Consider the following 25,172-nt stretch of genomic DNA (forward strand, 5'->3'; position numbering starts at 1 on the left):
CTGAGGATTTCTCATTTGGGGAAACTTTGCATACCTTAAGGGAACACTTCCACTGGAAAGGCCAGGATTATTCAGATTCCAAGAAAAGGCTCAGTGAATTTCTTTTGTTACCCCAGCACAGGCCTCTGGCTATACCTCCTGTCTTGGACATCCTAGATGATGTTTACTCGGAGGCCTGCCTTAACCCGGACTCTCTACCTCCAGCTCCAGTTAAGCCTGACAGGTACTACAGGGTTCCTGACTCACACCAATTTCTTTACAAAAGCCATGCTGCTGACCTAGAAACCATCTCACAGGGACCCAAGGGAGTTAAGGCTTCCATAGCCAAAAATCTATTGCCTTCCGAGAGAGATTCCAGATAATTAGAAAGGTGGGGAAAAAAGGTATATACCTCGGCTACCTTAACCATGAGGGCCTTAAACTGTCAGTTTCATATGCTAAAATACCAACAGTTTCTGTTATCTCAATTGAAAAGTAAAATGTCACAACCTGAACAACCAGACTTGAAGAAGTTGCAGGATTTATGCATAGTGCAGAACAAGTGGGTAAACATACCTTACAATGTGGTTTTGATGCTCTAGAGGCCTCCTGTAGAGCTGCTGTTACAGGCTCAGTCATACGCAGGCATGCTTGGCTCAAGGAACAAACCTTGCCTGACCATGTCAAAGCTAAATTACTAGACGCCCCTCTTCAAAAGGATGTACTGTTTGGGGCAAATGCTGAGGAAGTATTACGAAAAATGGAGGAAAAAGCTAAATCAATGCAAACTGTGAAAGAATTTCTGCAGGTTCAACCACCACATTTTAGTAGAAATTGGCCTTCCAAAAACTGGTCCTTTCCTGCCACGGACAGACCCCAAAGAGGCAGATACAGGCCCGAGGGCAGAGGACAACCACAAGGATCGTACAGAGGCAGACAATGGCAAGCTCCTACACAAAGAGGTGGTGAGGACAACTCACAATCTTTCAGAAAGCAAACCCAATGACTTTCCCCTTTGCAGGCCAACCAGATCTCAAATGGCAGCCCCTTAGGAGGAAAGCTGGCACTATTCTCAAAAATTGGCATGTTGTCACAAAGGACAAATGGATCCTGGACATTATAAACAGAGGCTACAAATTCCACTTTCATACCCTTCCAAAAATGAGAGGCATGCCAAAACTGCCACACAATCAAAGGGCAGAGGCACAAAAGCAAATTTCAGATCTTATAAACATGAAAGCTATTCAAGAGGTACCTACACACGAACAAGGTCAAGGTTTTTATTCCAGGCTATTTCTGGTGCCAAGGAAGGGAAAAGATTGGAGACCTATTTTGGATCTTTCCATCCTAAACACATTCCTACTTGTACCAAAATTCAAGATGCTCACTCTACAGCAACTTCTTCCCATGCTGGGCAAGGAGGCTTGGCTGATAACATTGGACCTCAAGGAGGCATACCTGCATGTCCCAATCAGACAAAATTGCAGAAGATACCTTAGATTTCTTGCAGGTTCAACCTATTATCAATTCTCTGCATTGCCCTTTGGCTTATCTACTGCGCCCAGAGTATTCACGAAATGCCTGGCATCAGTAATTGCCTACTGCAGACTTCAAGGGATACAAATATACCCTTATTTGGACAACTGCCTGATCCAAGAGGACAGCAAGCACATTCTTCTGAAACACCTGGCTTATGTAATAATGTTATTAAACTCTCTGGGATACACAGTCAACAAAGAGAAATCAAGGCTAATACCCTCTCGAAATATAATTTTCCTGGATGCCAATTTGGACACAAACACCCAGATGGCCTACCTCATGTCAGAGAAGCAGGGGCAACTAATTCAATATTTCAAAACACTGGCAAATTGCACCAGGCTGACTGCAAGGAAAATCCTGCAGGCTCTGGGATTCATGGCATCTTGCATCTTGCTAATCCCATGTGCAAAGCTGCATATGAGAAAACTACAATGGTACCTGAAAAAACATATGGTCTCAACACAGCCACAGTTTGGAAACAATAATACCACTACTTCCATGTCTGCAAAAGGAATTTCTGTGGTGGGCTCAAGCATGTCAAGCAAACACATGTCTTCCATTCAGCAAGCCTCAAGCAAATCAAGTCATCACAACAGATGCTTCGGACTACGCCTGGGGGGTGCACGACAGACTGGTGCATTCAGGGCAAATGGTCCCAAAAAGAAAAGCACCTTCACATCAATCAAAAAGAAATGCTAGCAGTAATAAATGCTATTATAGCTTTCAAGGACCTTCTACAACCAGGTCAACTATTGATAAGAACGGACAACACCACAGTTATGTGGTACATAAACAAGCAGGGAGGAACACATTCCTATCCCCTATGCAGACTGGCCATATCACTTTGGAACATGGCCATGGACTTACAAATGGAACTACAAGCACAGTACTTGCCAGGCAAGGAAAACACGCTGGCAGACAACCTAAGCAGGAATATGACAGATCCACACGAATGGATGTTGCATCCAAAAGTTTTTACAGAAATAATCCAAGAATGGGGAAGGCCAGACATAGATCTTTTTGCCTTCCACAAAAATCATCAATTGACAAATTTCTGCTCTAGGACCTTCCACCCAAAGGCCTGGAGAGTGGACGCTCTCTCTTTCAGCTGGACATCAATGACAGTTTATGCCTTCCCGCCTCTTCCTCTGCTGCCCAAAGTCCTATTGAAGACCAGAGCAGACAGACCAAAGATGATCCTCATTGCTCCGGACTGGCCAAGGCAACACTGGTACCCACTCCTGAGGAGCCTGACTCATTCCCCTCCATGGACCATGCCTCTTCTCCTGACTCAGCACAGCTTCAAAACTCTTCACAGTCAGCTAAAAACACTCAATCTAGCTGCATGGAAGATTCCTTAGCATCACAGCAGGCCCTACTCTCCAAGGAGGTACAGGATGTCATTTTGGAGGCCAGAAGGCCATCAACTAGAAAAGCTTACTCCGCAAAATGAATACGTTTTTGTGTCTGGAATGAGAAAAAGGGCCAGAACCCTGGAAAACTGAATTTACCTCAAATACTACAATATTTGGCTGAACTACTAAGCAGTGGACTTTCGTTCTCCTCCATCAAAATCCATGCCTCATCCATTTCTGCAGAATACAACACTGATCCTCCTTTATTCTCTCACCCTCTTTTAAGACAGTTCCTCAGAGGGGCTAAGAATTTAAGATCTCCAAGGAAACAACCAATACCTGCTTGGGATCTAAATTTCATTCTGGAAAAACTGACTTTGCCTCCTTTTGAGCAAGCTGCTTCATCAGATTTGCAATATTTGTCCTGGAAAACAGCTTTCCTTCTCACTATCACTTCAGCTCGTAGAGTTTCAGAACTACAGGCCCTCATGGCTGTCCAGCCTTTTATCATCTTCCATCAGGACAGAGTTTCATTACGAACCAACCCTTCCTTTATGCCTAAAGTGGTATCCAGGGTAGCTTTAAGTCAGGCCATACATTTACCTACTTTTTATCCCAATCCTCAAAACAAAGGGGAGAGATTACTACTTTCCTTGGACATCCACAGGCAACTGCATTATTATTTGGACAGAACAAAGCCTTTCAGAAAATCAGAACAGCTCTTTGTGGCCTATGCGGTAGGAGCTCCAGGAAAACCAATTTCCAAGCAGACAATCTCAAAATGGATAGCCCACTGCATACACTTTTGCTATTCCTTTCATGGCAAAACTGTTCCTACAGGCATTAGAACTCATTCCACCAGGGCCACAGCCACCTCTGCAGCCTTCCTCAGAGGAGTTCCTACCAAGGATATCTTGGAAGCAGCCACTTGGAGTTCTGTGCATACCTTCTCCAAACACTACAACCTACCATTATACTCCAAATCTAGAGCAGGCTTTGCCACTGCAGTCTTGCAGGGCATTTTGGCTCCTCCTAGTTCCACCTAGTGCCTACCACCCCTTCCTTAGCTTTGGGATTCTACCCATCTGTTATGACTGCAGCTGTATGCACGATGAACATAGTACAGTTTTGTACCTACCATAAATCTAGATGTTTGAGTGCTAATACAGCTGCAGTCCAGGTTTCCCTCCCTCCTTCCCCTCTAGGGGTATTCTTTTATGGTGTATTTGCTTGCAACTACTGTTTTTTGATTATATTGCATTGCATTACTTCATAATTTTATGTATTGCCTTCCTTCTGGGGGCACCTGACATCTGGGGCAAGAAAAACTGAAGAACATGGCGTTGGCTGGTTCTTTTATACCCCTGTCGCACTGACATCAGGGAAGAAGCTACGACAACCGACGCCGGACCTTGACTTTGGAATTCGGCCGACCGAGGACCCGCCTGACGGCAGGAGAACCCATCTGTTATGACTGCAGCTGTATTAGCACTCGAACATCTACATTTATGGTAGGTACAAAACTGTACTTTCTAACAGCTACTTGCTATTCCAAACCCATTCATAGGCATCATCAACAGCTTTTGATATCTACATTTCCCTTTGTGCTAAGGTGAGTTATGGCTGTGTCCAAGCATATTGCAGCTGAGTCTGTTAAATCCAAGAAGCATTCATTTGTATGTCTACTGAGTCTTTGAAGCGTATGTTTTCTGGCATCCACATCAACCTGCCTTTATTCTGTTGAAGGTTAAGCTTTGAAGTACATTGTTTCACACATGAGACATCCTGCAGTCATAATACTGGTACATCTCAGCCTGCTTTTGTAGAGGATATTGTGTGCTGTTTTTATTACCGGATCAGTTCTTATCCTAGAATTGTTATGTGGAATTTGTGTATCGCTGTGTTATTAGTGGGCTTGTGTTCTGTATCAGACTACACTTCTGTACTACTTTCATATCTTACTCCCCCAGGATTTACTAATCTTTCATGTAAGACTAGATTAGTCTTACACGGAAACGCCAGTCTAAGAGTATGACGACAGTGTGCCATGCATATTAATGAGGGCACGCTGCCTCAACTCTAAAGCTTACATGGAGCGTGGACGAGTGTAGGGGGCGTGTCGGACTGCCAAGCAGTACAAAAATCCATGCCCCTGCACTGACAAAACCCTAGAAATGTCGAGTTACATGAGCGAGTCGGCTCACATGTGTACATTGTAACACTACACTCCCCCATATGTTAAACCTCGTACACATTTAAAAATTAAAAGAAATTTATTATTTTTTTTTTTATTTCCGATATAGCTGCCTGTGTTTGCGCGGGATTGCCCTTTGCTTAGCTACAGTTAGCAGCTTAGAAACCGAAGAGGATAATAAGAAACAAATATGCAAATTGAGCAAAATAGCGATAGCATAGTGGTTAGAGCCTTCGTCCAAAGAGGAGGCATTCCCGGTTCAAGTCCCACTACTGCACGTTCCATTTTGTGTTGGAAATCTGTATACAAAAATATTTCCTGACATTTATCATGTATAAGTTTTGTAAAAAGCATTCAAATGTTATATGTAGTAGTGAACGAATTTTATATATGTGTATATATATATATATATATATATATATATATATATATATATATATATATATATATATATATCTATATATATATATATGTGTATATATATATATATATATATATATATATATATATATCTATATGAAGGTGAAATGGTTATGCATTCTGAGGTATGAGTAACTTATTTTAAGCAATATAAAGCACTGCTAAGCACATTTTAGCAGTATTTAGCATATTTAAAACCAATTGCTCGCAGCTGAGCAACGCGTTAACAAGTACAATGTATTTGTGTGTAGCTGCACACCGCAATAACCAGCGCAAATACAACATATTTGCGCGTAGCTGTGCACCGCGCTAACTAGCGCAACATCGAGCAATGTTGGGCAACGTCAGGCAAAGATGAGCAAAGTCTGCTAAACATGGCCAAACCTCCTTTACTGTACCTTAACCATTCAGGTCTGGCCAGTAGGAAAATAAAAAGCAGCGACAGGGCTCGAACTCAGGATAATGTGACTATAGTCACAGTACATAACCACTAAGCCATGACAGCATTTCATAACCATGCACTTTCAACAGACACATATCTATCAAAGGAATATTAAACTTTGCTAACATCAGCTATGCAGGTGTGCCTACAGCTGTGTTTTTTCAAAACTGGCCAATCACAAATAAGTGCGAGAAATGAGGCATATTTAAGCTCTACAGGCGGGAATACTTGCCATAACTGGTTGTAGCTCCCTTCTGCAGTCAGCATGGCCGGTGTTGGAGAAGGCATTTTATTTCGAACGCAACGCTGGGGCATTGAGGAGACCAAAGTAATGGTCTGGCTCCTTGTCCACAATCATGAGGAAAGACTCCTGCGGGGCCAGTACCAGGGCACCCAATATAAAACAGAGGCCTGGAACAGTCTAGCTTGTGGTCTCACCAGTGCCACTGGCGTTCCTCGGACTGGTGAGCAGGTCAGGCACCATTACTCTGACCTGAAGCGACGTAAGGAGGATCAACTGGACCAGTGGATCCAGGAGTCCCGTGCGATGCCTAGTGCCCCAGTACTAAGTAGCCATTGTATTAAGTATTTAAGAATTGCTATGCTTGTCTATACTATGGATAGGGTATGTCTGAATATCACTGCGTTTACTTCACAGCTCCAGGTGTCCGGGCTATGAATCAGCAAGCCCATGAAGATAGGTTGCAAAGGCTGCGTCATCAGACAGGTTAGTAATTATTCTGCATGTACTGTTATATAAAATAAATGAGAGAGCCTTCAAAAAGTGTTTTAACCCAATAAATAAGGTGTAATAATCCTTTAATAAAAGTATAATTCCTGGAGTGCGTATATGTCATTTTCTTTGATATGTTGTATTGTTGCATTTTACAAATAGTACTGTTGTATTAAGCAGTGTTAACCCACACTTGGGTAGGCCCATATAATGTGGATGAAGTGAGTGCCAGTAGCTTTTATGCATATTTACAGCCCTCAACTGTTGGTTCATGCCCAGCATGTACAGGTTAATCTGGCACATGAGTAGCTTAGTATTTTGTTCCCCAGAAATGTCAGTGTGCTGCCAGAAATGTAGGGAGCTGTTAACATATAACTGATACTTTCACCTGAACATATCTAGATAATTATATGAAAGTAGAGCTGTCAGTGTACCATCTTAGCAGTAGTGTGTGTGAGCAACTCTCAAAATATGTAGCAGTAACATCTGCATCTTGGACAGTTTGTAAGATACAGCTCATGTATATAATGATCTAGCAAAATCCAATTGCACAATATAAGGACAGTGGGTAGTGTAATAATACATGTAAGGGACATATAACTGCAGTTAATAGGAATGTAGTGAAAACTAGAAGGATATATAAGTTGTTAATTGAGCTATCCTTTTCCACCCTACTGTATGTGCATAAAAATGCAATTCCACACCTCAATCGGTATGTCTAATCTCAAAACATTTGTTGGGACATATGTCCTATTTGTTTATAAATAATTGCATTTATTTCTATGCATGTGCCCTGTTAAAATACCACAATATTGGTGGCCTGTTGCCATCAATTCAATCTGCATGCTGTTGTAATGTCCACTATTGTTCTATATATGCATGTGTTATGCTTGCTTTTCAACTGTTGAAAATCTGGTGTGTTGGGTTAATGGGAATACTTCTGCATGCTGTTATAACTAATTGGGAATGCTGTTGACTGTTACTAACCCATATCTTTATTAAGCCCTCCAAAACATAGTTCGTATAGGTAGGCCGGTCCCAGCGGACCCACCACTCCCACCAGCTGGCCATGGCAGCTGGCACCAGCAGGTCCGGTACCCAGCTTGGGAACTCCTCCATTGGCCCTGTGCTACCTTCGGGTGGAAGTGCTACAGGGGATGGGGCTCACCCCCCCGTGCAAGCGTGGGCGGAAGAGGGTCACCTATAACCCTTCGAACGGTCCGGGCTGTAGTGTGTAGAGAGATTGAACGTTCTGTTGCAGAACCTCTATGCCAGCTTGAGGCATGAGTGGCGCAACACCCAGGTCAGCCGGCCCCTCCTATACAGCCCCCAGCACAGCAACCCTCTGGGCTGTGAAGGTGCAGTGGTGACTGCCCATGGGTGGGGACCTCAGTCCCACTGTTTCCATCTGTGGGCTCATGGGCTTGCAATTTCCAAACATCCCTCCCCGTCAAAGGTGTTCACCCACCACATGTGTCATATACCGCCCCTGTATGCGTCTTGTTTGTCTTGTCTGTTTACCTCCCCAACCTACCTCCCCAAATATACCTACTTCCCCTACCCCACATTCCACTCTCACCTAAAAAAAAAGGGCAATCTGCTCCTAAAAAACATTACGCCCCATACATAGCTGCCCATTTTGCACACATGTCCACTGGACACATAAAATGTAATTTAATTGGCATTACAACATACTTTGTTGTCTTCACCCCTCTCTCAGGGGTTGAAGTTTTCATATCTACCTCCAAATTTATTCCATATGCACAGCTGTTGCTGTTAAAGAAATGGGCAGGTATGGACCTTCTTTCCCTACACCCGTCCTGCACATCCCGAGCTACTTTCCATACTGTCTTTCCCTCTTTGTGCCCCTTTTTCACCACTTTCCTATCTCCCCATTTTTCTTTTCTTTCAAAGAAATGAGCCCGGGGTTTTAGCAGGAGAAAGCACTATTAAGCAGTAGTTAGCGGGTTTGCGTAAGTGTGCGCTTGTTTGCGCTTAGCTAAGCATCGCGCAAACCTGCGCAAACCCACTAACAACTGCTTAAAAGTGCCTTAGTCACTCTGTATGTGAGGGCACTTGTTCTGCTCAGGAGCAAAATAAAACACCTCCGTCAGTCTCGAACCCTGGACCTTGTACACACTACACAACATGAAGTACCACTAAGCCACGGTAGATATACAAGTTGTTGCTGAAATAAATATATCATGCATCAGAATGAGTGAATGTAAAGGAAAAATAGAAATTCCATACCACACAACTTGTTCTATGGATCTTTACCAACAATTGTTGTGGGATTACATTACATGACTGTGATAAGAGAAGCAGCCATTCTAGCAGGAAATAATGTTACACCATCACTTTACAACCCCACACAGTATCACAGCAGGATAAACACTGGCATATCTGTTTAGGGCAGAGGCCGTACCTCCTAACTGTCCCTAATTTTCAGGGATGTCCCTGATTTTGACACAAATTTTAGCTCTGTCCCTCTGAATCCCTCCTAAAACTACTGTCTTTGGCCAGAAAGGTGGTGAATTACACTTAATGAATAATGACAATAATTAAGAGTTAGACACTTCTTTTACTTCAGAAAAGGTGTATTAATTCATATGCTCTGATTCTCTCAATGTTTCAACTTAATGGCACTAACGTTTTAAAGGTGTCCGTGACTTTTTCCTTACTTTTCTCTGTGTCTATTCAGATATGTACCTGAGTGTTTGAGAGGTCTGGCAGAGGCAGAAACACAGAGGCATATCAGCCTTTTTGCTGTTACACACTGTGCAAATTGCTTTGGAAGGAGTTTCGGAAGCATACCCTTATGTAGGAATACAACACTGAAATATAAATGGATGTAGCCATGTACTGGTAGCAACCAACTGTAACAATGCCATTGCTCTATTGCTGAAAAGACCTGTGTGGTGCACAGACAGAAAATAACAGGTTATTCTCTGGCTACCATGTGGATAGGTCCACAGTTGGGAGTTACGCAGACAGATTACTTGCCTTGATAAACTAACATGTACACAGCAACCCTGTAAGTCCAGCAAGATAAAATCCACACAATAATACTTACGCTCTCTGAACTTCTGCACCCCTACCCAAATGTAGAATATACCTGTATGTGCAGGGTCTACCAAGGATGTAGGTAAGCATACTCTCACAGTACTGATGTGTCCAATTTTTCTGAGCAGCTTGTGCTAATGTCAACACTAAAAAAGCGCAAACTGTTTAGAACTGAGTAAATGAATATTCACAGTATAGCAGTTCACAAACAATTCGTGTGCCAAAGGAATACATCTTAATAGCTAGCTTTGTATGGCAGTTAATTGTAAAAGTTGAAAAGAAAGTACATCTTTCCATGTATCTTGGGGTAGCATTTTGAGGGGTGAGAATATTTCTACACTGACAAGTGGGTACTGGAAGCAGCAACATTAGGTCTGAGTACAAAATGTAAATCTCTGGCTACACCCCTGGCTTCTGATATAAGAACTATACCAACCTTCTGTCTTAAACAATGATATCCACAGCAAACAAGGATGATCTCCATCTTGGAAAGCTGAAAGGGCCACGCCTACCTGAGTTAGCAATTTATAGTACTGGGTTGCTATGACAGTGATTACTGCAATTACTACACAACAGGCTGCATGCAATTAGCAAGTGGTGGCCACCAATTGCTGCAGAGGCCATCACATGCTCATGTGCAAATACCTACAAAAGCAGGCTGCAATCTCTGCCAACAAACTCAATCACTATATTGCAGAGACTAACAGAGAGAGAGAGAGAGACAGAGAAAAGGAAAAATAAATATTACCAAATCATACAAAGGAAAGGTATGTGACACATATGAATTTACTGGCATGTAGTAGATGTTATTGAAGAATAGTCTATATAATGTGAACCATTCGTATGTGGCAGCAGTACTTATTTATGCATAGATGTTCTGCTTAACTACTGCTATGGACAATACAGTGTGTACCTAAGGGCAGTGGGACATACCTATGAAATGTGTAGCTCAGCATTAAATGTCAAAGATCTGATCCATGTTATCTGTGTTCTGTACAGTAGTGTGGCCAATGGCTGTTGGGGGGGGGGGATTAGCGCTGACATTATATAAACATGGGTGTGACAGAACAACACATGCATGATAGTCATATTAAAGTGTAACTTAGCATTGACAACTGCTGTAGCAGTCTAATATGCTTATCTAGCATTTGTAGCCATATATACCCCCCTAATGTTAGTGTGTGTTCATATGTGACACCTGTTCGTGTTGCAGCAAGGCCCAACAGTTCAGCTGTGAGGTCTAGGGACTTGCAACAGTGTGGACCTTGTGTGTGTATGCCACATATATACAGAGAAATATATATGTGTCATATATAGTCACATCTGTATATGTGCATAGAGCAGGAGACATATTGCAACTGTTTGTGAAGGGTGAAGATATATATGTTGGTGAAGGTTAGTATGCGCATATTTGTATGTAGGTTTTAGTGTGTGACAAACAAGACAGTATATAATGCTGGTATATGACATGTGGTGGTTAAACACTGTGGGTGGTTTGTTCAGTTTGCAATGTTGAAGCCAGTGAGGCCTGCTAAAGCTACCTGGGCTGTGAACTCCTTCAGTGCATTTATCCCAAGTCTATGCAATTTTATTACATTACTGTACACCTCACATCCTTTGTATAATTGATATTCTCAGTATGAAAGGTGAAATGTATATGTACACCAATGGATGTGTATATGTATGTGTGTATATATATATATATATATATATATATATATATATATATATATATATATATATATATATATATATATATATATATATATATATATATATATATATATATATACTCATACACACCTACATCTACTTGTTGCAATACATTCTCTGTACTGTTAACTGACTGTGATGGTCAATGTGTTTATGAATACGTCAAAGATATGTATCTGTGGGATAGCTTAGTGAGAAACTGTTTATGTCATGGTATTATGGATCCTTGCTTTGATCCTAGCAAAAGCTATATATTCTGTTGCTAGGCAGAAAAAGTGCTATTGCATACAGTGTGATTAAGTCCCTTGGTTTTAACTAGGGTGTCATTGGAGGCTAAAACACTACATCTATGATTATTGAATGGTACTGATGTTGAATCCAAATCCTGTGTGTACTGTAGTACTACTTGAAACTCTGGGCCTGTACAGCAAAGTATGGTGTATGTCCACATTGCTTGCATCCACTGTTTTGTGTTGTCCCTGTATTCATCCTAGATTACATTTCTCAAGATTAAGGTTGTGTAAGTACTGACACACAGTACTGTATAGTACACACTGAAAGCTTATCTGGGTTGTCATACCTTTGTGTCCTGTAATTCTCCGATGTGTGTGTGGATATGTCTGTAACATATCCTTTGACATATGTGAGGTAAAACATATAACTGCGTATCTAGCAACATTCATAGTGTACTACAGCAGTATGCGACCTATATTCCCAATTGTGCACATATTTTGGACACGGGTTTGCCATTAACAAGTTGTGTGGTATAATAGTAATACATTTGCTGGACCTTACACTCATTGTGATGGATGATATATTTCTTTACACATCAGCTTGATGTATATCTGCTGTGGCTAGGTGGTGCATTATGTTGCATACAGTGTGCCAGGTACTCTTGTATATTCTTATATAGTGATTTTATTTTCTTGCTGTGCAGAACATGGTTCATTAGATTGAGAGTGAGCCAGGCACTTCCAAGCAGTTGTGGGGTGAGCAGTAATAAGTGGCAGTTAAAGTGTTTCACTCTTGGTTAGCTAATAGGTTGCTATATATGGCAGTTCAGTGATATCTGTACTGTATAATGTTAAATGTGCCATATGACTTGCTCAAACATATTTTCATATTTATGTCTTCCAGGGATCATGGCACATCACAGGAACCCCACTTACAGTAGTGCTGAAGATGACATAATTACTACCAGTATGATTCAGCACTACAGTCTCATGTTCCCACGAACCAGCCAGGACCAGCAGGAGCGTACTGCAATGTAGCAAGATGTCCACAGAGTAAATGAAGTAGGCCTGCATAACTGGACATATGAGCAGGTACACCACCACTGCAGTGATCTTCTCAGACATGTCCGTCAACGTGCTGCTGATGTACGGAGACAACAGCTTGCAACAGGAGGTGGTGTTAATATCCACCCCCCCCCACCAGAGTGGAGGAGCTGCTCCTGAGCCTGGTGGCACCTGCCCAACAACAACAGCAGCAGACATACACCATGATGGAGGTTGGAGCCACCCAGCAAGCACACATGGAGCATGCAGATAACATGGCATATCTGTAGACTACTGTTATCTGTATTGGTAGATCGTGCATATGTGAGATGTGGAGTGTGTCGTTAAAAGATGTGGAGCCTGTTGTTGTGCAATACTTATCATTTGGAACATAATCTGTAGCCCTGTGAATGTAAACTGTTGTACTGTAAGATTGTAAACACACAGTAGCAATACCACAGTTGTGGCCACTGACAAACTGTCTCATCTCTATGTAGGTCCCTCTGGGGTGACATCAAGGCAGCGGACAGGTGCTAGTGAGTGTGTTCTACATTTATTATTGTAAATAAAAAGTGAATGTCATAGTTAATGTGTAGGCCATGTACACATGCAACACACCTACCCATAATGCATGCTGTGCATGTTTGGTGTAAGACCACGCACATATCACTAATGTGATTAGCTGCCTCAAACGCATGCAATGCCCAGACCATCTCAAACAAATGTGGCTACACTGTAGTGACCATTGGATAGGCACAGTTGTTACTCAACATGCACATAATATACACATCTATGTCATACACAGAGCATTTTGACATGCTACACATAAAGGATTCCCAAACTCTCTGTAAAGACACACTCCAGTATCCAAAATCTCATCCCCACATTACATATAATATACATGAGGGGTAGAGGCCTATCATGGGGCATTTAAACACTCTGCAACACACACTACACATTCATGTTAGGGAATGCTCCTTATTGGCCTCCTTACAAACGCATGTAACAACTGTTTGTGAAATGGTAAATGTAGCCAAGGTAGTACAGTTCCAGTACAGCATGAGTAGTGCTGGCTTGGGAAACATTTGTAGCCTTGAGTGACCACATGATGCTTCATGATGATGGCCTATGGTACTATACCCCATCCAGTTATTGTAACCACAGTACTATACCCCATCCAGTTATTGTAACCACAGTACTACACATAGCTTTCATTGCTATACACCTTGCTATACACCTTAATGTTGCGTGTGTGCACACATATGCACCTCTAAACAATATGCACACCAATCAACATTTGCACAACTGACACATATATGTCTTGTGATGCTGTTGAGTTTTGAATACCTGCACAGCAATGTTGTGTCCATGTATGCATTGTGTTCCAGGGGGAGGCCCATCACCTAGTAACAAAACACATGCATCAAAGCCATGTATACTGTTAGTAACAAGGACTGTCTACACTTGCACTGCATGCTGTTGAGCAACACATGTCCTGCATGCTGACGTGTGATACGACTGTTTTGCTTGTGATACTGTACCCCACCATCACCTGCTATTGTGTATGTTCTGAGATTGCTGGTGTTGTGTGTGTCTGCTTTAGGGAGGAGTGTATTTTTGTGTGTGTGCATGTGGTCTGACATCATGTTCAGGTCTTAAAGTGTGATTCCTGTTTTCCTCTCACAGGTGCTGAGGTGGGGCTGGTTCAGTACAGCAGGGAACCTGATGTCACTGAGACAGACAGTGATCATGAGGATAGGTGTGTTGAGGCACAGGCAGGTTTGTCAGGGTCTGTTGTTGGGCCACCAATTGTCAGTACACAAGTCTCCACCCCATCCATGCACACAGTCATACTGCCTGTACATCCATCATCACCATTGCCCTTAGCTGAGGGACAGTGTACGGTTTGCACTGGCCAGGACAGTGTGGTATCTATGGCACATGTATCAGGACACAGCAGCCATAGCCAGATGTCTGAAACGGTACCACATAGGCAGATGCCCAGGGGTTCTCGTCAGAGCACTGCTGGTCATCATGCCCCTGGCAGACGTGCCACACCTCTTTCTAGCACATGCATGTTCCAGGCTGTCATGGAGGCACAGACACGAATCGAGCAGTACACCAGACAGGCACTAAGGGCACAGAGGGCTCATAACACCTCTGTAAATGACAGTATCCATGACCTAGCAGGTGCTATATGTAATTGCACTGAGGTCTTTGATAGACATTGGGATGAGACATTGGATGTCCTCCACAATGTCATGTCCATGTGTCAGGACAGTGCAGGACGATTGAGTTGTGGACGTATGCCAGCAACATCAGCAGCTGGAGGTCACCGTGGACGTCCAGCAAGTCACAGCCGCTCCCATAGTGCCAGTACCAGCCCTAGAAATGTTGGGGGGGCTGTCCATAGACCGTCCTAGAAGACCACATGCACATGGCTTTGGCCATTTCCAGCAGGGACCTGGATCCAGTGGACATATATCAACCTCTTCGGATAGTACCCAGTCTGGATTAGTACCTTATACTGTCTGTAGCACCCCTGCCAGGCACAGGTTCCGTATCCGTGGCCAGAGACGGTGATCTGTAAAGCCTGCCAGGTACAGTCTGTAGCTGTCTCACAAATCCCCGTATATGGCAGCCATATGGTGGAACTGTGTGCATGCAGACACACATACATAAACCAGAAACCTAGGGCAAACACATACTCGCACACATTACATCAACATTGGCCCATAACAGTACTCATGGCCTACACACACACACACCCATTGTATGGCTCAGTGTAGGCCTCTGGCAAACCAACAACACACCCTGTGCATATGATGAAACATGTGCCACCTCCTGTCATTTGTAACATTGATGCAGGAACAGGCTAACATGGTGCTGATGCACAGGGTGACTAATAAAGTATAGCAATGGTTGAATGTGTAGCATGTTGTCAGCAGTAAAGTGTAATGATATCCTTGAAGGTGTAGCTGAGCAGGCATGATGCATTAAAGCTGTAATTAGCAATGTTGTATTGCTTCCACCAGTGTTTATTCCAGTTGTGTTTTGTTTGCCACTACGCTGATGTGTGTAGTTGTGTCAGCATGTGTTATACAGTGGAGAGTAAGTGTGGGGTGTGTGCAGCACAGGTCTGCAAGTGTACATTTGTGAACATGGTGGAGGTGCACTGTCTGCATGTACGTGCATATTGGACACATGGGCAGGGTGACATGCCCTGTATTGGCCAGTGTTAACACTCAATACTTTCTATTTTTGGCCAGTATGCATTGTACTACACACATTTTGGAACATGAGTACACACGTGTGTATATGACACGGGTTGATACTGTGCTGTGGATGATGCTGTTGTTGCTATCTGTCATTGGTTTGCATTACTAAGGTTAACAATGTCCCAGCTGCATAATCCTTTATTAATGCACTCTGTTCACCTACAGGGTTGCATGGACCGTGTTATCACAAACACAAGAAATTCTCACTTATACAGTAAAAGTGCATTAGTGTCATGGACCCCTGCTGTAAACTAAATATATAATAGAAGGTGTGAAGTTGTACCAAAAGAGTTACATACCAAGAAGGGATAACCTCTCTGGTCAGTATCATTGGGAAAATACAATCCCTCAATAAACATACAAGGCAAGCTTCAAAATACAAAATGGCAAGGATTCCAAAGACAACACTAAAGCTTTCTTCAGTGTTGTTCATAATCTACAGGGGAAATCTCAGATCGGGTCACAGTTACTGTAAATGGTCACAAAGTACACTTATCTGACTGTCATTAACAATTCCTTGTCAGACAGTTTGAATACGGATTTCACCACCCTGTCATTACACAAGGGCCACATTTCCAGACCTGAAGAATGTAAAACCTGATGATTCACAGACACTCTAGTTAAAACATCTCTTTAACAAAGTACACACCACAGTGGCCATGGTACTGGACAGTGTCCCTGGCTGTGTCATACACAAGCTGACATATGAAGGCACCACTCACCTAAACGCTCTGTCCAGATGCAGCCTCTATATAGGTTACATACTTGTGGAATGACACACGGTAATGGTGTTCACAGTCCACAAGGGTTGAGCTACAACGTCTTCTTCTTCTCCTTTTGGATGCTCCCATTAGGGGTCACCACAGTACATCATTTTTTCCTAGCCTCTGCATCTTGTGCTATCACACCATCCACCTGCATGTCCTCTCTCACCACAGCCATAAACCTCATTTTAGGCATTCCTCTTTTTCCTGTTACCTGGCGGCTTCATCCTTAGCATCTATTTCACAATATACTCTGCATCCCTCCTCAGCACATGTACAAATCAACTTAATCCTGCCTATCTGGCATGGTCTACTAGCCTTCAAACCTGGCCTGACCCTCTAATATACTTATTCTTAAACCTGTCCACCCTCGTCACACCCAGTGCAAATGTTAACACAAATTGATTAAGTGTAGAACTACAACAGGTCCTGGAAACTCTCACCCTATAAGCCAGACCAATGTTATCTGGAAGGCTATGGAGCACAGCATTATGGAACTTGTTAACAGAGACATTATGAACCTGCAAACACTGCACCATATCCACTTAGGTTCTCTAAAGGCCAGATCATGGCTCCTACACCTAGTAGACTTCATGCCAGTCAACAAGGCTATAGGTGAGGGAGGGGAGGTCAACACAGCCAAGCTATAGCTCACCAGCAATTCATACCCATCCCACATACTGGTATTATAGATAACCTCAACAGAATGACCATAAACGATTGTTAGATGATGGCTTGACAACTGATGCACAGATGTAGGGCACACAGTAACATTTGCAGCCTCCATGTACTATTCTATGCCAGTAACAAGTAGTATTCACCTGCACTCAGTCCTGGGACCACTCCTGTTCGGCATATAGCTTTCTTGGGTACAAGCAAACACAGTAGGGATATGTCTGCCCACGTTTGATGACAATGCATACTGTGGGCTATACTTTATTCTCCAGATGACACACATCCTCCAAAAGAGTATCATACAGACAGATACCTGGTGTCAAATGCATGCTGTAAAGCTATAAGCCTAAGAAAGCATAGTTATCCACTTTTAGAAAACAAAGTATCCCCAGAGTACCACATAGGTAGTAGCCCCCAAAATGTGGAACAGGTACTAATGTATACATAGAGCCATGTGTTAAGTCATCTCTCCTTTGATGATCACATTACCAAAGGGTTTTGGAAATCCCTCTGTGGAGCACATAAGCAGTAAAGGGTTTGCATGCAGATCCACAGAGGTTGTTGCACACCTATAATAATTAGTCATCTTTGCCAGACTTTGCTTGCTTTGGAACAGGTTTCAAATATACATCAAGCATAAACCCTCACTCACACTCTTCAATAGAAACCGTGATGAGTGAATGTGAAACGGAAGACGTAGCCCAAGGATCACTGCAGTGGCTAAGCTTGTCACAAGCATACAGAAGTGACCTAAGGTCTGGAAAGCGCCAGCACGCTCTGGCAAAGATAACACATGCGTTCATGGAGAAAGCAGAGTACCCATCTATGAAATACTTGAGGTCACATGTATGTATATGGATTTGCCCCACAGCTACCTTACATGTGTAATGCACATACAGTTGTCATTGTGATATGTCATACACTAGAAAAATCAAAACCCACTCCACATTGGCCAACGGTGTCACACATCTGGAGCACAGACACACACACATTCAGCAAGTGCGAGATTCAAACTCTTTCCTAACTACATTATGTTAATGCAGCAGTATGCATTTACACGATGTGCTATACACATTACTGGGATTTCACTTTTCAACAGGTATATTTGTAGGTTGGTGACTTCATCAGACTTGACAAAGATGAGTATACCACTTTTAAGGTGTGTGAGTAGTCTCCAAAAAGGTTGCTCCTTCCCAGGGAGAGACAGACAGACAGACACACACACACACGCACACACACACACACACACACACACACACACACACACACACACACACACACACACACACACACACACACACACACACAGTTGGCAAGTGCGGTGTTCTTAATCCAAACTAAGTACTTCTTTACATTTCAGCAAGCAATATGGAGTTACAGGGTCCAATACAGACATTACTTGCTGACAGTCTGCACAAAGGTTTTTTCACATTTGCTAACCTCAGCAGGCTTATCATACTAGGTGTATTGAGAGTGTATTGTATGCATAGGCCATGACCATATCATATATGGGTTGATGCACCACTTGCTGGCGCACACAGGGTCAAACCTTAAGTAGCATCTTACCTTCACCTACATGATACTGCAATATAACAGAAAGATGATAAACTTCAACAATTGGCTGAGCTTCTGGTGTCATTCAAAGGGGATCCAGTCTCCTGCCTGTGATGACTTGATAGACAAGCCTTGTTGCTTCGCTACAAATGATTTGCATCTGTCACCCCTATGCTTCTGAATACTGGCCAAGGCTCTTGCTGTCCCCATTCAGGCAAGGCTCAAAGATTCATAGATTCATAGGTTCATAGGTAGATACTAGGCTATCGGCCTATACAAGCCCAGCCAAAAAAGTACCCTGGCTTTTGCCACCCAAGAAATTTATTTTCCTGTGCCACTGTCAAGCAGAGACACAGAAGTGATCCCCAGGGTGAATTTCCTATTTCCCATCCAATCATCAAGATTTTTCTTGAAGAGTGTTAATGAGGAGCTTTGTTTGATATAGTTAGGGAGTTTATTCTGGAGTATGTGAAGTCTCTGGGGCTGGAATCTATCCCTCCGGCATGTTCTGTTTATTGTGGTGACAAGGTTTAGGTCCCTAGAGCGTATAGGTTCATAGGTAGGTACTAGGCTATCTGTCCAAGGGCATTTATAAGCCTAGCCAGAACGTGTTGGCTTTCCCCTCCCTTTTAAATTAGTTTCCTTGGCCTCTGTCTAGCAGGGCCACTGAAGTGATCCCAGGGGTAAATTTACAATTTCCCATCCACTCGTCAAGATTCCTCTTGAAGAGAGTCTGCGAGGGGCTCTGCCTAACATCAACTGGGATTCTGTTCCAGAGCGAAGGAAGTCTCTGGGACAGGAATCTATCCCTCCAGCACATCCTGTTTATTGCTTTGCTGAGGTTTAATTCACTGGAGTGTGTGGCTCTAAGAGATTTGTTTTTCTTGAGGTGGAGCATGTCCATTAATTCTGGGTTGGACATGGCCTTATACATCAGGCATAGATCACCTCTGAGCAGGCAGTAAGCAACCAAGTAGAGCTGAAGTTTCTTTAGTCGAGCTGCATAGGGCATCTCTTTGAGGCCCATGATCCTCTTGGTGAGGTACTTCTGTGGTCTTACCAGCTGTTGCATGTGCCAATTAAGGTACATACCAAATGGGGCATTGTACTCTCTTATGGGCCTAATGAGTGATGAGTAGAGGGGCACAATGACCTCTCTTGATCTAGAGGTGAACCCTTTTGTGATTAGGTGGGCTACATAGAAGGAATATGTAACCACTTTGGCAATGTGATTATCAAAGGAGAGGTTACTATCTACCTGGGTCCCCAGGTCCCTAATTACATTTTCTGTACCTAGTGGATTACCACCTATGTGGTAATTTGTGGGCACTTTGTTTTTTCCAAAGGGGATGACTATGCATTATTTGGCATTCAGCTTGAGGCCATGGTTTTGACACCAGGTGTCTGGCTCTGTAAGACCCTTCTGGAGGATGTCTTTGTCAGCCAGAGAGTCGATTATGGCCCCCAGTTTGCAGTCATCTGTGAACTTGGTCAGCCATAGTCCTCCCGTGCTTGCCTGTACCTCAGAGAAGTATATACAGAACAGGAAGGGTCCCAGGACCGAGACCTGTGTAATGCCACTTGTGACTGGTTTAGAGTCGGACATGGCACCCGCAACTCTGACCATGTGTGTTCTATCTGTGAGCCAGTTGGCCACCGATCTCGTGACATAGGGGTTAATGTTCAAGCTGGTAAGCTTGTCTATGATGCCAGAGTGGGGAATGGTGTCGAAGGCCTTAGTGAGGTCCAGGTAGGCTGTGTGGACTACCTTCCCTTCATCTATGGCCTTGGTAACGATTTCAAAGAAGTCAACTAGGTTTAGGAGGCAGGATCTGCCTTTAACAAAGCCGAATTGGGTAGGGTCCAGTGTCTGGAGCTTCCCAATGTCTCTGTTTATGAGTTCCATGATAATTCGCTCCATAGCTTTGCAGACCAGGCTGGTCAGGCTTATAGGACGATAGTTGCCAGGTTCTGTTGTGGCACCACCTTTGTGGAGCGGGATGATTGTTGCTGTACGCCATTCTTTGGGTACATAGCCTGTGGTAAGGCTGAGCCTGAACAGTGAATTTAGGTGAGGGTTTAGTTCCTTTTGGAGCTCATGTAAGACGCAGCCTGGGACACTATCCGGTCCCATTGATGCTGTGTTCTTAGCTTTGGAGAGGGCTGTTTTTACCTACATGTCTGTGATGTCTGGGGCTCTGCATTCTTCTGGGATGGACACAGGCTCTTTTGGGGGGGGAGGGGGGTGAAGTTTGCACTAAACTTGTTCGCCAGGATGTTGGCAATGTCAGTTGGTTCAGTGTATTTTTTGCCATTTTGCGTAGCTCAAAGCATATATGAGAGTTGCCACCTAAATGTTTGATATAGCTAAAGAAGGCTTTGTGGTTATCTTTAGATTCCTTGGCAATTTTTCTTTAGAAACTGGCCTTGGATGATTTTATGAGCGATAATAGTTTCTTCCTAATAATGATCAGTGATGGCTTTTGGGAATTTTGCTCTATCATGTAGTAGTTTCCTCCTTTTGTTGTATAGCTTATTTATGGCCAAGGACCACCAGACTGGTTTCCTCTTTTTGGAGGAGTGAGTCTTGGTTTTACTCGGGATGGCTCGATCCATGCATCCCTGTAGATGCTCATATAATGCACTTGTAAAGGATTCTGTGGATTGGTAGATTTATCCTGTAGCAAAGGGGCTTTGAAACTTTCCACTTCGGTCTTGAGAAGTGTGACGTTTGCTTTTAAAAAGTTTTTCACAGTGGTTTCCTTGAATGGGGGTGGGGTCAGGATGTGGATGTCCAGTGTGATTACTTTAGGATGTGATCTTACCAGCGAGGGGTTTACCTCTGGTGTGAAACACTGATCCCCCATGTTGGTGATAATCAGGTCCAGTATGTTGTCACCTCTAGTGGGTGTGGTGACCAGCTGTTCCAGGGTGTTTGAGTTTATAAACTCTAGGAAGCATTGGGCAAAGGAGTTTGTACTTGAGTAATTCTCCCAGTCAATGTTTGGGTAGTTGAAATCTCCTAATATCATGGTGTTTGGTAAGACCTTTATATTTTCTGGTGTTCTCAGGAATGCTGAGTGAGGGTCCTGAGATAAGTTAGGTGATCTGTAGCAGGCTACGATCTGATAAGCAGCTTTGCCCACTGTTAGTTGCACTTGGATGGTCTCCGAGGCCTCATGCTGTTCCACTAACCTGGAGGTGTGGGTATCCTTTATGAAAATGGATACACCCCCTCCTTTTGTATTTCGGTCTGGGTTTTGGGGCCGAAGCTCGGAGAGATTGGATTTCTTTAAGTGGAGCATGTCCAACAGCACTGTGTTTGACATAGCTTTGTATGTTAGGCAGAGATCACCTCTGAGTAGGCGATATGCGACAGAGTAAAGCTGGAGTGTTTTGAGATAGTCTGTGTAGGGCATATATTAGTCTGTGTAGGGCATATATTTGAGGCCGCTAATCCTCTTTGTGAGGTATTTCTGCGGGCTTTCCAGTTGTTGTAGATGTCTTGTGAGGTACATACCAAAAGGGGCGTTGTACTCTATAATGGATCTAATGAGTAATGAGTAGAGGGGAACAATGACCTCTTTTTTTCTGCATGAGAAACCTTTTGTGATGAGGTGTGCCACGTCGAAGGATTTCCTGACTACTGTGGCGATGTGATTATCAAAGGAGAGTCTACTGACCACATGTGTCCCAAGGTCTCTTATCACACTTTGTGTTAAGTATACTACTGCCTATGTTGTAGTTCATGGGTACAGAGTTTTTACCAAAGGGGATGACAATGCACTTATTGGCATTGAGCTTGAGGCCATGGCTTTGACACCAGGCATCTGTCTCAGTGAGGCCCTTTTGTAGGATGTCCACATCGTTAGTAGTTTCGATTATGGCTCCTAGTTTGCAGTCATCTGGGAACTTCATTAGCCAAAGACCTTCTGTGTTAGCCTGTACTTCAGGGAAGTAGATACCAAACAGGACAGGACACAGGACTGAACCCTGTGGTACTCCACTTGTCACTGGTCTGAAGTCAGACTTGGAGTCTGCTACTTTCACAGTGTGGGTTCTGTCAGTGAGCCAGTTGGCAACCCATCTTGTGACATAGGGATGTATACCTAATTTAGTGAGTTTATCTATAATTCCAGTGTGGGGGATGGTGTCAAAAGCCTTGGCAAGATCTAGATAGGCTGTGTGAACCACCTTACCCTTGTCTACGGCTTTGGTGACTGCTTCGAAGAAGTCTATCAGGTTTAGGAGACATGATCTGCCTTTTACAAACCCGAAATAGTTGTGGTCCAGAGTTTGGAGATTGTCAATGTCTTTGTTTATAAGTTCCATGATGATACGTTCCATGGCCTTGCAGACCACACTCATCAGGCTAATGGGGTGCTAGTTCCCAGGGTCCATGGTGGCCCCCCCTTGTGTAGTGGGATAACCGTCGCTGTGCACCATTCAGCAGGCACAAAGCCTGAGGTGAGGCTATGACTGAACATGGTACTTAGGTGTGGTGCCAGTTCGTTCTGTAGTTCGTGTAGAACGCAGCCTGGGATGTTATCTGGTCCCATTGATGCTGTGTTCCTGGCTTTGGAGAGTGGCTTTCACCTGTGCAGCCGTGATGACAGCAACTTTGCATTCTTCTGGTATAGAGATGGGCTCTTTCATGGGTGAGAGGAGGGTAAAGTTAGCACTGAACCTATCTGCCAGGATGGTGGCAATATCAGTTGGGTCTGTATATTTAGTGCCATTGTGCTGTAACTCAAAGCAGATCTGAGTGTTGCCATTGTGATTCTTGACATAGCTATAGAATGCTTTGTGGTTGTTTTTAGAATCAGTGGCAATTTTGTTTTCGTAACTAGCTTTGGAGGATTTTATCAGGGATCACAGCTTCTTGCTAAGGCTGACCAGGGAGCTCCTCCACTCATGGGTTTTACCCTCTTTTGCAACAGTTTCTTCCTTCTGTTATGCAGTTTGTTTATGGCAGGGGACCACCAGATTGGCTTCCTTTTCTTGGAGGATAGCGTCTTGGTTGTGTTTGGGATAGCATGATCCATGCACTCATGTAAGTGCTTATAAAGTGCAACTGTGTAGGATTCACTAGTCATAACTATATTGTCCATCTGCATGGGTGTCCTGAAGTTCACCACTTCTGTCTTAAGAATCATGAAGTTGTCTTTGGAGATATTTTTTAACATGGTTTCCTTAATGGGGGGTGGGGGCAGAATGTGGATATTTAGGGTAATTAGCTTATGGTCAGATCGGACCAATGAGGCGTTGACTTCAGGTGTGGAACACCGATCACTCAGGACAAATCAAACCCCGTAACCAACACAAATAACAACAAAATGAGCTAAATGCTACTCCTTGCCAGAAGTCTCAACCTCCAGATGCACACACTCGAGGCACTTCTCAGTATGGAGAATATTGATATCTGTGCAGTAACAGAAACCTAGTTCAAGGCTCCAGAGACCACACCAGCACTACCAGGATACTACTCATTCCATACCTTCCAGCATCAGAACCTGGATCATAGCACATAGGGTGGGGATGTATCCATATTCATCAAGGATACTTACACCTCTCTCTACATGCTCTCTACAGGATATGTACCCATAGAATGTAGCACAGCAATGTTCTTCTCACTCCACAGGGGTGGAGCCACAAAAGACTCTTGACATTCACGCTTTATGAATGTGACGAGTCTGATCTGCAAGGCAATCGAGCCATTCATAATGGAAGTCAACAATAAAGACATTGGGAACCTCCACATAGTTGAGCACACCCAGTTTGGCTTCGTCAAATGCAGATCACGCCTCCTGAACTGGGTGGATTTCTTTGAGACAGTTACCTAGGCTACAGATGATTGAAATGAGCTCCACACAGCCTACCTATACCTCGTTAAGGCCTTTGACACCATTCCCCAGTCAGGTATCGTAGATGAATTCACCAACCTGGGCCTGAATCCATACATCACAAGATGGATTGCAAGCTGCCTCACAGATAGATCCCACAAATTAAGAGTTGCTGGCTACATGTCAGACTGTACACCGGTAACAACTGGTGTCCCCCAGGGTTCAGTCCTGGGGTCCCTCCTGTTTGGTGTAGACTTCTCAAATGTACATGCCAACACAGGAGGGTTGACTAAGTTTGCTGGGAACTGTAAAGTGTTTGCCATAATAGATTCCCCGGATGACA

The sequence above is a fragment of the Protopterus annectens genome, chromosome 7.part0, assembly GCF_019279795.1.
Source record: "Protopterus annectens isolate FY-2018-M chromosome 7.part0, PAN1.0, whole genome shotgun sequence".
Classification (NCBI taxonomy): domain Eukaryota; kingdom Metazoa; phylum Chordata; order Ceratodontiformes; family Protopteridae; genus Protopterus; species Protopterus annectens.